The sequence below is a fragment of the Lithobates pipiens genome, unplaced genomic scaffold (genome assembly GCF_037356315.1).
Source record: "Lithobates pipiens isolate NorthernLeopardFrog02 unplaced genomic scaffold, aLitPip1_a1.2 Scaffold_35, whole genome shotgun sequence".
NCBI classification, from domain to species: domain Eukaryota; kingdom Metazoa; phylum Chordata; class Amphibia; order Anura; family Ranidae; genus Lithobates; species Lithobates pipiens.
The window spans coordinates 576,293-587,478 of NW_027507811.1; positions in this window are offsets into that span (position 1 = coordinate 576,293).

Consider the following 11,186-nt stretch of genomic DNA (forward strand, 5'->3'; position numbering starts at 1 on the left):
GTCATGTGACCTCCCAGAATCCTCCTCACCTCTCCGGTCAGGTCTGTGTTTTATTAATAGAGATGAGAGTGATGTCATGTGACCTCCCAGAATCCTCCTCACCTCTCCGGGCAGGTCTGTGTTTTATTAATAGAGATAAGAGTGATGTCATGTGACCTCCCAGAATCCCCCTCACCTCTCCGGTCAGGTCTGTGTTTTATTAATAGAGATGAGAGTGATGTCATGTGACCTCCCAGAATCCTCCTCACCTCTCCGGTCAGGTCTGTGTTTTATTAATAGAGATAAGAGTGATGTCATGTGACCTCCCAGAATCCTCCTCACCTTTCCAGAGAGCAGGTAGATGATCTCCAGGGTGAGGTTTAATATCCTCTCCATCCTTTGACTCCAGTCTTCCTCCATCCTGCTTGTGTTGGTCATGTGATCTCTACAGGACACTCCTCTTCATAGATGGGTCAAAAAGTAGAAATGTTATAGCAATTTTATTATCTCCAAGAACCAGTATACTGCAGAATGAAAAGCCACCTTTGGAAGTGTTGACCGTGGCCGTATTCTGATTACCAAAGAGAAGATAAATGGTTGTGTGAGCTCTATGAAGTCTTCCAAGCCAGGAGTCTCCTATTCCCCGTTACATCATCTCCATCGGGTGAAAGGACTATTACTACCAGCCGAGTTCTAAATAATAAATATAAACATTTATTTAAACACATTTAAAACCATTTTTTATATTAATAACAGGAGACTACCTTGAAGCCTTTGTATTGCTGGCTAGCATTCACAGGAAATATTACAAGCAACGGAGGTTGAGGAAGTGATGAGACATCCAGACTGATATGTCAGATAGTAAGCTAGTGATAGGTGAGGAATCTGAAGGGGTGAGATGAGGAGTGGAGAGATGAGGAGTGGAGAGATGAGGAGTGGAGAGATGAGGAGTGGAGAGATGAGGAGTGGAGAGATGAGGAGTGGAGAGATGAGGAGTGGAGAGATGAGGAGTGGAGAGATGAGGAGTGGAGAGATGAGGAGTGGAGAGATGAGGTTTTTGTCAGCATCGGGATGGTATTGTAAGCCACGGCCAACCAACTGACCCTGGGAGGTGTAGAGGACAGAGCCTTGGGGAAGCCCCTATGGCTACAGAGGACAGAGCCTTGGGGAAGCCCCTATGGCCACACAGGACAGAGCCTTGGGGAAGCCCCTATGGCCACACAGGACAGAGCCTTGGGGAAGCCCCTATGGCCACACAGGACAGAGCCTTGGGGAAGCCCCTATGGCCACACAGGACAGAGCCTTGGGGAAGCCCCTATGGCCACACAGGACAGAGCCTTGGGGAAGCCCCTATGGCCACACAGGACAGAGCCTTGGGGAAGCCCCTATGGCCACACAGGACAGAGCCTTGGGGAACCCCCTATGGCCACACAGGACAGAGCCTTGGGGAACCCCCTATGGCCACACAGGACAGAGCCTTGGGGAACCCCGATGGCCACACAGGACAGAGCCTTGGGGAAGCCCCTATGGCCACAGAGGACAGAGCCTTGGGGAAGCCCCTATGGCCACAGAGGACAGAGCCTTGGGGAAGCCCCTATGGCCACAGAGGACAGAGCCTTGGGGAAGCCCCTATGGCCACAGAGGACAGAGCCTTGGGGAAGCCCCTATGGCCACAGAGGACAGAGCCTTGGGGAAGCCCCTATGGCCACAGAGGACAGAGCCTTGGGGAAGCCCCTATGGCCACAGAGGACAGAGCCTTGGGGAAGCCCCTATGGCCACAGAGGACAGAGCCTTGGGGAACCCCCTATGGCCACAGAGGACAGAGCCTTGGGGAACCCCCTATGGCCACAGAGGACAGAGCCTTGGGGAACCCCATATGGCCACAGAGGACAGAGCCTTGGGGAACCCCCTATGGCCACAGAGGACAGAGCCTTGGGGAAGCCCCTATGGCCACAGAGGACAGAGCCTTGGGGAAGCCCCTATGGCCACAGAGGACAGAGCCTTGGGGAAGCCCCTATGGCCACAGAGGACAGAGCCTTGGGGAACCCCCTATGGCCACTTCCAGCCTTAACTAATATCAACCCAAACTAATCTTAGCAATGCCATCCCACCCAAAACAGTAACTGAAGAAATATACCATTTGAAAAACTCACCGGATATCCGGGAACCACAAAGCGCAGCTTGAAGGGTAAGTGCGTTCCGATGATTGGCGTGGCCTTCATGAAACATTGATGGGTGACATGTTGGAACGCACGTAGTGACGTCACATGGTGGTCTCTCCCATGTACCCACACACACTCGTAGGGCAGATTCAGATGAGTCTTCTTTATGTCATTTTCACATTCCCGGCACTCGGTAAATTGGCTCCTGGTGGATCCATAACGATGATAAACCCAGACGTATAGTACATAGGGGCTTGTATTGATGGGCTCCAAGATTAGATCTGATTCCTATAGTTATTGATTATGCAATAAATATCAATATGTTTGTGTGGCGGTAGATATTCATGTATGGAATAATATTATATTCACAAATTATTACTTCTATAAGGTCTTATTACCTCCTCATCTGTCTCAGCAGCGACTACTCTCTACTTCCTCCCGACTCACCTCTCTCCCGAAAATTCCTATTTATACCTGACATCACTTCCTGTGTGTACCCGACATCACTTCCTGCCTGTGGTGGTCATAGAGACTTCCTGTGTGCGTTCCACTCCATACAAGCGAGATCACCACCTCATGGAGATGATAGGGACTGTCGTCTTTGGTCATTCTTTTTTTTTTTTTTTTGGCCGGGGTCTCGTTGTACATCTTCCAAATCCGGATCACATTTCAGTTAAACCCTTCAGTCCCTGGGACTTTTTCTCCCCATATAAGGTTCTCCTTATTTTTTTTATTGTGTAGGAGCTGCTGGTTTTATTGGGCTTACCGTTACCTTCTTGTTTACTTCTCCGTCTAGGGGTTCCCGTGGTTGACGGCCCAAAGAATGTGGAAACTGACACTGAATCTTCTTTTGGGTTATTTATTTGTAACAGGAACAGAGTCTCTCAATAAAGGGTAGAGGGTTAGGAATGAGTTCAGGTACTTAGATTGCACAAAATAATGGAAGTCCTTAGAGAAAATCCAGAGAGTCAAGACAGTTTCACAGCTGGATTTAACAACCCCCGGATAGACCTTCTCTCACGTTACGTGAGCGTTACTGAGGGACGTAGATAAATTTAAAGAGCTAACATACGGTACCAGGTTCTCTCAGCCGATCCGGCGATACCGTATGAGTGTAGATCCAGGTTGCCTCCTTCAACTAAGCCTCCAGGCTCCTTCTGAGAAGCCAGCCTTACGCACGGCCTTCTCCTGAAGAGTCCTCCCCTGGGGTTCTTCAGATGCTGGGCCTCTCCCTTCAGATGAGACGGCACCGGACCACCCTTGGATCAGTAGGCCCCCGAATTCCAGTCAGGCCTGTCCCTACAGTTGCGTCGCCTCGGGCCAGCCGGCCCCCGAGACTCAGGATGCATGGTTCCGCACCCCATGCCAGGAGGGCCATGGGGCTGGGTTAGGAGGACCACCAGAACCGAACAGACAGAAAATAAAAAGCTCCTTCGTCTCGTGGCGTCGGTACCTTTTTTTTTTCACGCAGATGGGTCTTTATTTTAACAAATTTGAATTGATATACATATTTAAATAACACATTAACCACTTCCCGACTGGCGCACGCTGATGTACGTCGGCAGAATGGCACGGGCAGGCAAATGGGCGTACCTGTACGTCCCTTTAAATTTGCCACCCTGCCATCATAAGCGTGGTCGGGACCCCCGTGAGTCCGGTCGCGGGTCCCGCGGACTAGATCGCCGCGGGCATACCCACGATTGTCTCACGGGGGGGGGGGGGCAGCTGAACTGGGAGATGCCGTTGTAAACAGCATCTTCCCGTTCTGCCTAGCAACAAGTGACGCTGATCTCTGCTCCATGTGATTGGAGCAGAGATCAGTGTTCACTAAAAGAAAGCCCAACCCCCCCCCCACAGTTAGTAACACACCCCTAGGAACACTTAACCCCTACACTGCCACCCACTGGTTAACCCCTTCACTGCCAGTGTCATATACACAGGAATCACTGCATTTTGTATAGCACTGATTGCTGTATAAATGACAATGGTCCCAAAAATGTGTCAAAAATGTCCGATGTTTCCGCCATAATGTCGCAGTCACAATAAAAATCGCTGATTGCCGCCATTACTAGTAAAAAAAAAAAATTATTAATAAAAATGCTATAAAACTATCCCCTATTTTGTAAACGCTATAACTTTTGCGTAAGCCAATCAATAATCGCTTGTCGCAATTTTTTTTTTACCAAAAATATGTAGAAGAATACGTATCGGCCTAAACTGAGGGAAAAAATGTTTTTTTATATATTTTTGGGGGATATTTATTATAACAAAAAGCAAAAAATAATGCGTTTTTTTCAAAATTGTCGCTCTATTTTTGTTTATAGCGCAAAAAATAAAAACCGCAGAGGTGATCAAATACCACCAAAAGAAAGCTCTATTTGTGGGGGGGAAAAAAAAGGATGTCAATTTTGTTTGGGAGCCACGTCGCCACGACCGCGCAATTGTCAGTTAAAGCGACGCAGCGCCGAATCGCAAAAAAAGTGGTCTGGTCTTTGGCCGGCAAAATGGTCCGGGGCTGAAAGCGGTTAATTCATGAATGCAATATAATCTGTACAATATTCCTAATTCTAGAATCACGTGAAGAGACGACAGAAAAAGGGCCCCAAATTCAGAGGAAAACGTAATAACTCATCCAGAAGACATCTGAAGAGACTTCGCTGAGCCGTCCCGAGCTCTGTATAAGGAGTCTTCAGAGTGGAACTCCAGCCAAATGTGTGTTCGCTGCTCTGGATAACGTTGGGAAGGGTGAGAACCTCTGTAGGGGGTTTTATTGGTCTCCATGTCCCCCTTGGAGTAATCTCCCACCCCCCCCCCCCCCCATAGGCAATGTGAGATGAAAGGAAACCTCCCTAAAGTTATGGGGAAACCAAGCCTCGTCATTGGAAGAGATGTCCCCCGCGCCTGCTATCCGGTCTAGCTGTTAAATTCTGGGTATCCCTCTAGCTTCTGTCTTGGGGACAACTGGGCATTGGGACAGAAAGGGATGGTGGATCCACCAAAAAGGACAGAGAGAGAGAGAGAGAGAGAGAGAGAGGGACTGTAACAAGGGTTTCGCTAGCACCAGGTATCTCGGGCACATCATCTAGCTCCCGGAATCTGTTGCTGAGGGTCCTGGGCAGGGATGGACTTACCATTGGGCTTGACTGGGCTCAAGCCCATGGGCCCCGCCCAATAGGGGACCCCCGCCGAGATATATAGCCGAGTGTACTCAGCTCGACTCCGCTCACAGCCACGCCCAGTCCCGCCCTATGATGGACATAGCACAGAGACTGGGCGTGACTGTGAGCCGAGCCGAGTACACTCGGCTGCTATCGGCTCCGCCGCCATCTTGCTACACCCCACACTCGTCCACAGCAAGGATACACTACAAGAAGGGGTAAAGCGGACATGTTGTTACACCCACCGGAGTTTTGCATTGTACATGTATTTATAACATTAAAGTTAGTATATAGTGAAATACAGGACTTACAACTCCGTCTGAATATTTAGATGTTGAATTTTAAAAGCAGGGAACTTCTGTCAGATTAGCAAACCTGTGAGATGGGCGGGGTTGCCGCTGCTTTTAAAATTCAAGATCTATATAGCCAGACGGAGTTCTAAGTCCTGTAATTCACCATATAAACTGACTTTACTGTTATAAATACGTGTAAAATGCAAAACTCCGGTGGGTGTAACAACATGTCCGCTTTCCCCCTTCTTAGTGTATCCTTACTGTGGACGAGTTTGGGGTGTACCAAGATGGTGGGGATGGAACGTCACTTCCGTAGCAAACTGCGATGGGTCATTGAAATGTTTTTACACTGCCGAGAGCCGCCGAGATACACAGGACTTTGTATCTCGGTGGCGCCATTTTTAAAATTCAAGACTGAAAATGACACTGGGGCAAGGCTGCAGATGGATGGGCAAGGCTGCAGATGGATGGGCAAGGCTGCAGATGGATGGACAAGACTGCAGATGGATGGGCAAGGCTGCAGATGGATGGGCAAGGCTGCAGATGGATGGGCAAGGCTGCAGATGGATGGGCAATGCTGCAGATGGATGGGCAAGGCTGCAGATGGATGGGCAGGGCTGCAGATGGATGGGCAAGGCTGCAGATGGATGGGCAAGGCTGCAGATGGATGGACAAGGCTGCAGATGGATGGGCAAGGCTGCAGATGGATGGGCAAGGCTGCAGATGGATGGACAAGGCTGCAGATGGATGGGCAAGGCTGCAGATGGATGGGCAAGGCTGCAGATGGATGGGCAAGGCTGCAGATGGATGGGCAAGGCTGCAGATGGATGGGCAAGGCTGCAGATGGATGGACAAGGCTGCAGATGGATGGGCAAGGCTGCAGATGGATGGGCAAGGCTGCAGATGGATGGGCAAGGCTGCAGATGGATGGGCAAGGCTGCAGATGGATGGGCAAGGCTGCAGATGGATGGGCAAGGCTGCAGATGGATGGGCAAGGCTGCAGATGGATGGACAAGGCTGCAGATGGATGGGCAAGGCTGCAGATGGATGGGCAAGGCTGCAGATGGATGGGCAAGGCAGCAGATGGATGGACAAGGCTGCAGATGGATGGGCAAGGCTGCAGATGGATGGGCAAGGCTGCAGATGGATGGACAAGGCTGCAGATGGATGGGCAAGGCTGCAGATGGATGGACAAGGCTGCAGATGGATGGGCAAGGCTGCAGATGGATGGGCAAGGCTGCAGATGGATGGGCAAGGCTGCAGATGGATGGGCAAGGCTGCAGATGGATGGGCAAGGCTGCAGATGGATGGACAAGGCTGCAGATGGATGGACAAGGGTGCAGATGGATGGGCAAGGCTGCAGATGGATGGGCAAGGCTGCAGATGGATGGGCAAGGCTGCAGATGGACACTGATAAGGCTGCATTGATGGGCATTTAAATGTAAGTTTTTCCTTAACCTTCCCTCCTAAAAGTTTTTTTCCCCTTAAAGTTCCCTCCTAAACTTGGGGTGCGTGTTATACACCGGTAAATACGATAATGTATAGAAGGTTGGGCCCCGAAAGTGACGCAAGCCCAGGGGCCCCCACCACCCTAAGTCCTGCCCTGGTCCTGGGTCTCAATGCTGCAACCTCCATTTTTTTTGTTTTTCTTCATTTGTGTGGTTGCAGAGCTCAGTCCCTGCCTGCTGGCACACTGCCCGTCAGACGGCGGCCGGCCTGGAATCAGAGGAGAGTGTTTGGAGGTTGGTAACTGTAGATCGGCCTCTCAACCTTTTCAACACAGAGGAACCCTTGAAATAACGTTCTGGTCTGGGGGAGCCCTCTGTTAAAAACGACTATATCTACAACTCATGAAACATTAGTGTGAAGGTCAGTGGGAAGAATGGTCCTCACACTTGAGGTCAACGGGAATGGTCCTCACACTTGAGGTCAACGGGAATGGTCCTCACACTTGAGGTCAACGGGAATGGTCCTCACACTTGAGGTCAACGGGAATGGTCCTCACAATTGAGGTCAATGGGAATGGTCCTCACAATTGAGGTCAATGGGAATGGTCCTCACACTTGAGGTCAACGGGAATGGTCCAAACACTTGAGGTCAATGGGAATGGTCCTCACACTTGAGGTCAATGGGAATGGTCCTCACACTTGAGGTCAATGGGAATGGTCCTCAAACTTGAGGTCAATGGGAATGGTCCTCACACTTGAGGTCAATGGGAATGGTCCTCACTCTTGAGGTCAATGGGAATGGTCCTCACACTTGAGGTCAATGGGAATGGTCCTCACACTTGAGGTCAATGGGAATGGTCCTCACACTTGAGGTCAATGGGAATGGTCCTCACAATTGAGGTCAACGGGAATGGTCCTCACACTTGAGGTCAATGGGAATGGTCCTCAAACTTGAGGTCAACGGGAATGGTCCTCACACTTGAGGTCAACGGGAATGGTCCTCAAACTTGAGGTCAATGGGAATGGTCCTCAAACTTGAGGTCAATGGGAATGGTCCTCACACTTGAGGTCAATGGGAATGGTCCTCACAATTGAGGTCAATAAGAAGAATTACCTCCTTTACAGATAGGTAAAAAGATCAATGGTACAAGTGGGGACTTACCTGAGAGGCATACCTCGCTCCTCGCTCAAGGAACCCCCAGCAACCTCTTGAGGAAACCTGGTTGAGAAACCCTGCCGTAGATGTTGGGGTGCTGTGTGCACAGGTAAGATTTGTTAAGAGGGGGGCAGGGTGGTAAAGTGAGGGCTGAGAAAGGAGGGGGTGCAGAGGTGAGAGCTGTGGATAAAGATGAACTTATATATACTTAAACCATTATCTACTTTTTAATAGTTGAAATGCATGTGGAACCTCATCTTCATACAACCTAGGAGGAGGGGTGCCAGCCAACTCAGGACTAATTACTACCATATACAAGCTCCCCAGAGGTGTACAGACTAGGCCTACAGAATATACACTCATCGGCCACTTTATTAGGTGCACCTTTCTAGTAGTGGGTTCGACCCCCTTTGCCCTTCATTCTTGGTGGCAGAGATACAACAAGGTGTTGGAAATGTTCCTCAGAAATTTTCCTCCGTAGTGACATCATAACATCACACAGTTGCTGCAGATTTGACGGCTTCACATCCATGATGCCGAATCTCCCGTTCTACCACATCCCAAAGGTGCTCTATTGGATGAGATGTGGTGAGTGTGGAGGCCATTGGAGGACGGGGACCTCATTGTCCAGTGGTGAGATGATTGGAGCTTTGTGACATGGGGCATTATCCTGCTGGGAGGAGCCATCAGAAGATGGAGACACCCCATCCCCCACACCATTACACCCCCCACAACCAGCCTGAACCAGTGATACCCCATCCCCCGCACCATTACACCCCCACCACCAGCCTGAACCAGTGATACCCCATCCCCCACACCATTACACCCCCACCACCAGCCTGAACCGGTAATATCCCATCCCCCACACCATTACACCCCCACCACCAGCCTGAACCGGTGATACCCCCTCCCCACACCATTACACCCCCACCACCAGCCTGAACCGGTGATATCCCATCCCCACACCATTACACCCCCACCACCAGCCTGAACCGGTGATACCCCATCCCCCACACCATTACACCCCCACCACCAGCCTGAACCGGTGATACCCCATCCCCCACACCATTACACCCCCACCACCAGCCTGAACCGGTGATACCCCATCCCCCACACCATTACACCCCCACCACCAGCCTGAACCGGTGATATCCCATCCCCACACCATTACACCCCCACCACCAGCCTGAACCGGTGATACCCCATCCCCCACACCATTACACCACCACCACCAGCCTGAACCGGTGATATCCCATCCCCCACACCATTACACCCCCACCACCAGCCTGAACCGGTGATATCCCATCCCCACACCATTACACCCCCACCACCAGCCTGAACCGGTGATACCCCATCCCCCACACCATTACACCCCCACCACCAGCCTGAACCGGTGATATCCCATCCCCCACACCATTACACCCCCACCACCAGCCTGAACCGGTGATACCCCATCCCCCCACACCATTACACCCCCACCACCAGCCTGAACCGGTGATATCCCATCCCCCACACCATTACACCCCCACCACCAGCCTGAACCGGTGATACCCCATCTCCCACACCATTACACCCCCACCACCAGCCTGAACCAGTGATACCCCATCCCCCACACCATTACACCCCCACCACCAGCCTGAACCGGTGATATCCCATCCCCCGCACCATTACACCCCCACCACCAGCCTGAACCGGTGATACAAGGCAGAATGGATCCATGCGCCAAATTCTGACCCCACCCTCTGAATGTCGGAGGTGAAATAAAGACTCCTCAGACCAGGCAATGTTTTTCCAATCTTCTATTGTCCAATTTTGGTGATCCTGTGTAAATTTTAGCCTCAGTTTCCTGTTCTTAGCTGATAGGAAGATGGTTAAAGGTCCACAACGAGCCTCTAAGTGGGAATGAATATACTTAAAGGTCCACAACAAGCCTGTAAGTGGGGATGAAGATGCTTAAAGGTCCACAACGAGCCTCTAAGTGGGGCTGAAGATGCTTAAAGGTCCACAACGAGCCTCTAAGTGGGGCTGAAGATGCTTAAAAGGTCCACAATGAGCCTCTAAGTGGGGATGAAGATGCTTAAAAGGTCCACAATGATCCTCTAAGTGGGGATGAAGATGCTTAAAAGGTCCACAACGAGCCTCTAAGCGGGGATGAAGATGCTTAAAGGTCCACAACGAGCCTCTAAGCGGGGCTGAAGATGCTTAAAGGTCCACAACGAGCCTCTAAGTGGGGCTGAAGATGCTTAAAGGTCCACAATGAACCTCTAAGTGGGGATGAAGATGCTTAAAGGTCCACAACGAGCCTCTAAGCGGGGCTGAAGATGCTTAAAGGTCCACAACGAGCCTCTAAGTGGGGCTGAAGATGCTTAAAGGTCCACAACGAGCTTCTAAGTGGGGATGAAGATGCTTAAAGGTCCACAACGAGCCTCTAAGTGGGGCTGAAGATGCTTAAAGGTCCACAACGAGCCTCTAAGTGGGGCTGAAGATGCTTAAAGGTCCACAACGAGCCTCTAAGTGGGGCTGAAGATGCTTAAAGGTCCACAACGAGCCTCTAAGTGGGGATGAAGATGCTTAAAAGGTCCACAACGAGCCTCTAAGCGGGGATGAAGATGCTTAAAGGTCCACAATGATCCTCTAAGCGGGGATGAAGATGCTTAAAGGTCCACAATGAGCCTCTAAGTGGGGCTGAAGATGCTTAAAGGTCCACAACGAGCTTCTAAGTGGGGATGAAGATGCTTAAAGGTCCACAACGAGCCTCTAAGTGGGGCTGAAGATGCTTAAAGGTCCACAACGAGCCTCTAAGTGGGGCTGAAGATGCTTAAAGGTCCACAACAAGCTTCTAAGTGGGGCTGAAGATGCTTAAAGGTCCACAATGAACCTCTAAGTGGGGATGAAGATGCTTAAAAGGTCCACAACGAGCCTCTAAGTGGGGATGAAGATGCTTAAAAGGTCCACAACGAGCCTCTAAGTGGGGATGAAGATGCTTAAAG